The sequence below is a fragment of the Saccopteryx bilineata genome, chromosome 12 (genome assembly GCF_036850765.1).
Source record: "Saccopteryx bilineata isolate mSacBil1 chromosome 12, mSacBil1_pri_phased_curated, whole genome shotgun sequence".
Taxonomy (NCBI): Eukaryota; Metazoa; Chordata; class Mammalia; order Chiroptera; family Emballonuridae; genus Saccopteryx; species Saccopteryx bilineata.
Window position 1 is genome coordinate 57,766,869 of NC_089501.1, and position 5,219 is coordinate 57,772,087.

The following is a 5,219-nucleotide window of genomic DNA, read 5'->3' on the forward strand; positions in this document are numbered from 1 at the left end:
GGCCACTGTCACCAAGTCCCACAAACCCTGAGAACCACAGATGCTCATCCTCTCCCAGCTCTGGGGGATGAGGCCCAAGATCTGGAGGCCCGAGAGAGGGTCCCCCTTCCCCCAGCCCCCCCAGGTCTCTCAGGCCTCTCCTGTGTCACACACAGTGCCTGCTCTTCTCAGTAGTGTGGTAGCAGCAGTTAGGCAGGAGCAGAGCAAGGGCTTTACACCAGGCACAAAGTGTCACCAGGGCGGAAAGCCCTGGGTGCCTAGCAATGGACAAAACTGGAAAAACAAGGATCTGACCCCCAGGGTGACCTCTCCTCCACCAGCATGTCGGCAGTCATGGGATGCAGACCGCCCCCTGACCTTTCCTCCCTGCATGTTGCCTGTCATGTGGGTTAGACCCCTGCAGCAGGGGAGAGAACAGGGGCCCAGGGAACAGTCTTTAAGCACTGACCCCTAGGGAAGACATCTAGTTCTCAGTCGTGTGTCAACTCCAGGCCCAGAAACGCAGTGAAACCAGGCAAGGGAAGCCACCGCTGACCTCAGGACCCGCTGCCTTAGCTAATGAGCCCCTGCCCTGGTGCTGACCAGTCAGTGGAGACCAGGACCTGAAAGGAGGCCCCTGGAGAGCTGATGAGTGTCCCACTGAGATCTTCCCCGGGACCTCCCCAAGACCCCCACCCTTAGAAGCCCTGAGAGTGGGGGACCCAGCACTCTTCCTCCTGGGAGCATGCCCGTGCCCTCCCCTCCCCCCAGGTGTGTATTCCTGGTCCCTCTCGTGCCCCTGTTCCCCAAGGGACCCCATGAGGCCTGCCACCAGGGGAGCAGTGGACAACAGCTCGTCCAAGCCAACCCCGACCCTGTCTCAGGCCCGTATGTGCCTTCCAATCCCTTCTGAGTGTGCTCCTGCACGCCTGGATGTCTTCTCAGGAAGACGAGAATCGAGGTATTGTGGCTTTTCTGGTAACGGTAGGACCCCAGCCATCCATCAGGAGCCCCTCTGCTCCAGCATGACCCCATCTTACCTTGGTGACACCAGCAGAGGCCCCATTTCCACAGTCACAGGGACTGAGGGCTGGGAGACGTCTCTTTCTGGGGAGACAGTTCACCCCGTGAGAAGAGGTCAGGCTGTCTGGGGAGAGCTGTGTCCCTCTCGGCTCTGACCTGGTGTGGGAGCAGAACTGGGGGAAGACACCGGGGGACCTACCACCAGGTGGCACTGTTTCCCAGGAGGTGTCCCGGCTTCCCGTGCTCGTGCCCTCCAGCTGGGGACACTGCTCTGAGGCCACTCGCTGGGGGGCTGACCAGTCCACTTTCCCTCCCGCAGTGCTGACCAGCCAGCAGCAGCCCTGCTTCCATGTGTCCTGGTTGGCGTGGGGTGTGAGGAGAGGCTAAGGGTCACGCCTCCACATCTGGCCCCTGACAAGTGGGTGGCCTGGCACAAGGAGGGAGGGCCAGGTCCCGGCAGCAGCTACAGTCGCAGGAGCTGGAGGAGAGAGCGGCCCGAGGGCAGCAGAGCCAAGGGGCCAGAGGTCATGCGTGGGGCCATGGGGCACACACACACAGGTACATGCACACCACACAATGCACACGTGTATACAATGCACACGTGTTCACACACACGCACGCACGCATGTGCAGGGAGCAGACCCTGGCATGGGGTGCACTGGTCCTCGGTACACCACAGTGTGGACTGTGCCCTGGCACACTATGGCGTGGGTTCACCGGTTGTAGACCTGGCTGGAGGTGCAGGTGGGCAGAGGCCAGGCCCTGGGCTCAGACTGAGGCTTCCCTTGTGTGTCTGGGGTCCTGCCTCCTTGGTGGCAGTGGCTGGGTCTCTCCCCCTAAACCCTCTGGCGAGCCCGGGTCTCCTTCTCAGAGCGTCTGCTGGAAGCCTTGCAGCTGACGGCGCCACCTGACGAGCTAACAAAGCCCCATTCACCCCTGCGTGCGCTTTTATGGCCAATATTTGGTTTCCCGGAGGCCCTGGGTACTTTGATGTGAATTGTTGCGCCTCCAGAGCAACGGTCCCTGACTGAGCTCCCTGGGCTCCCTGGCCTTCCTCCCACGGTCTTGATTGCTCCCCAGGTGCCGGCCGTTATTGATAAGGGAACTCGATACCCAACATGCCAGGTGTCAAGTCCGCGCCCATACGCAGGGGCCGGCCAGACGTGAACCGTGGAGAGAAGGGGCGATTGTCATCGCGGCAGCGGCTCACCTGCCTCCCTCAATTAGGGAACACCTGTGTTGACTTGTTCCAGGAGGAGACGTCATTTTCCACCGCGAGGTGTTTTATTTACTCAGAAAGACCAGCATCGGCAGTTCCCCTTTTCATCAGAAAACTGGCAGCCTCCAAAGATGGTTTTTTTCCTTTTTAATTGAGGCATGTGGACGAAGGTGACTCTTTCCAGGGACACGACCTTACTGGGGGGTTTGGACTGAGGTGGGGGACATTTAGAGCTTGGGTGGAGGCTCTGAGCCCAAGTCCTGGATCAGTCACCATCTGCCGGAGGAGGTGGGGACGCGCTGTCCCCTTTTGTCCTGAACTGGCTGAAGCAGGCATGCCACTTCCAAACTCAGGTGTCTGCTGCTTCTCCGGTGGCTCCTCCTGGACGTTTGTGACTCAGAGTCTGCGTGGATCTTTGCATCCGGCTGTCCCCTGAGTGCTTCCTCCCTATGGTTCCTCCCTAGGGAGGTCACAAAACTAGTTGGAAATCAAGCTTTTCTCCTTGTCTTCGTTATCTGCTCTTTAAGTAAACTGATTATTTTCAAAGACAGGAAACAGAAATTAGATGCTCCCATACACTTCTGACAGTAAATGTGGAGGTTTTATGGAAGAAATGGCTCAAGCTGTTCTTCCTCACGCAGTTATTGGAGAACAGGAAGTTGTATGGCCCCGTCCAGTGCCCAGGGGCTCTTCCTCGGGGCAGAAGGGACAGGGCCACCAAAGCCATGTCACAGGCCACAGACAGCTTTGGCTGCAGGGGAAGCAGGGTAGACCAGCCTGGGGAGACAATGGGATTCGGGAAGGCCCCCCTTCCCTGCACTCTGTGTGTGTGCTGTGTCCCTTCCTGTCCTGAAGTAGTGGGCATGGGGCTTAGGCCGGTGGGCAGATGACACTGACCGTGATGGTCCTGGCTCACCCTAGGGATCCACACCCCCTCGTGTCCCACCCACAGGAAACGCTAGGTGTTTCTAGACACCCCTCCTGACCTCTGCCCCAGGAGCCGCTCCGCCTCCACAGGAGAAGGCCCAGACAGAGACGAGGGGCTGGGATCCACGCCTGAGCGACTGGCCCAACGCAAACCTCACGGGAGAGAACCCTGACAACGGGGGTCAGAGGAGACTCCCTCCCCAGCTGCCCAGCGGTCCAGCTGCAGGAGCTCCGGCCTCCCACGTCCTGCGGCCTCTGGGATACAGCTCGGGTCCAGCACAGCTGGGCAGACATGTGATGACCAGGGTGTGGCCACACCGGCCCTGAGGATGGAGACTCATGGGAGCAGCAGCCCAGGCCCTGACAACGCCTTGTGTGTGTGTGTGGGGGGGGGGGGCAGGGGCTGCTGCTCTCTTTCCGTCCTGGACGGATAAAAGCAGGAGGAGTATTGTTGGAAGGGGACCCACAGCGGTTGGCTAAGGCGGTCCTGGGTCCAAGGTCTCCAGGGCCGGAAGCAGGCCACGGGAGCTGGCTGCAAGAGCCCCTTAACTGCGGCTGGTCACTCTGCTCTTGTCCTGGGATTCGGGACACATCTCCCTCCAGGGCCGGAAGCAGGCCATAGGAGCTGGCTGCAGGAGCCCCTTGACTGCTGCTGGTCACTCTGCTCTTGTCCTGGGACTTGGGACACATCTCCCTCCAGGGCCGGAAGCAGGCCACGGGAGCTGGCTGCAAGAGCCCCTTGACTGCTGCTGGTCACTCTGCTCTTGTCCTGGGACTCTGGACACATCTCCCTCCAGGCCAGGCGGGGACAGAAACCCAGGCCTGCACTCCCTTCCTGTGTTCCCCTCTGGTGGGAGATGCCAGACCCACGCCCCACAGGCAGCGGCTAAACAACACAGCTCCTGTTGGGGCCAGGGTGGAGGTTTCCCGGCCACGTCCTCTGACCTCTAGGACTCCTCAGTGTCTCAGGGTTGGGGCCTTCGGAGAGGGCTGCCCATGTCCCCAGCCTCACCCTAACCAGGCCTGTTCTGTTGGTTGGGGTTTCTGCAAAACGAATGTAGCTGCATGAGCTTCACACCTCACAAGGGCCAAGAGAGCGGTCAGGGTGATTCCTGCTGGCCATTACCATCCTGATCCCTCCCAGGAGGCCTGGAGCCTACCTCCTTTCTCCTCTCCTGAAGCACACAGTCCCCCGAGGGCCTAGAGCAAAACTTCCCAAAGGACCCCGCGGCCCCACCACCCTAGACTCATCCTGCTTTCTCCTTCCTGGACATGACTGTTTGTCCTCCACTGTGTGGGGACAGCAGATATGAAGATGTCCAGGAATGACGGCCACAGATACTTACTCTGTATCCACAGGAGACGATGTGTGTGGAAGAGCCTCGATGTGGACGTGACGTCAAAGCCCAGGTGAGCTCCCAGTGGCACAGTTGGTTTTGTCTTCCGTTAAGAACTGGGAGTTTTTATCTGAGAACGGCCTGGGGGTATTTAGAATACAGTTCAGTTGTGAACCTGGTTCTGCATCTTAAAAGAGGGGCTGACCACGTTTAATTTTGAGCTGCTTTCTAAAGCTGTGAACGAGTTGTCCCGAGGTGACGTGACAGACACGACCCAGGCATCCAGGTGCGTGGCCGCCTGCTCACCTGGCCTTTCCTCTCAGCCCTGTGATATCTCTCCCAACAAAGTGATTCAATATGAAAATTCACTACCCTGTGTTTAAGAGCCACATCGCATTCAAGTTGATGCTACTACGTTCAGGCTTTTGGTAACCAGTCTCTAGAAGCAACGCGATTGGACTGAATTTTGGGATTTTCTCTCATCCTTGAATTGAACATTTGGTCTTCTTTCAGCTGGCCAGGGTTGCCAGGTTCCATCCAGATTCAGGGAGCTGAGCCTCCCTGTCACGGGTTCTGTGTCTGGCCCTAGACGCGACGTGCAGGATTGGGCCATCTGTCGGTACCTCCACGTTGTCCTCACAAAGCAGAGGGTGTCCTTGCCGGCCTCTCCCAGAGCTTGGAGAGCTCCTCTCCTCCATGGAAGACATGTCCTGCTTCCACATCACCTCTCCTGA

At 58.9% G+C, this 5,219-nt stretch overlaps 1 long non-coding RNA gene across 1 annotated transcript; it reads left to right on the top strand.

Moving 5' to 3' along the window:
* Positions 1-1,198: 1,198 nt before the first annotated feature.
* On the top strand, positions 1,199-4,861 carry LOC136316016 (uncharacterized). The gene is made up of 3 exons (XR_010727640.1): positions 1,199-1,560; positions 2,256-2,391; positions 3,174-4,861. It is a non-coding gene; the product is annotated as an uncharacterized lncRNA (long non-coding RNA).
* The last annotated feature ends 358 nt before the right edge of the window (positions 4,862-5,219 follow it).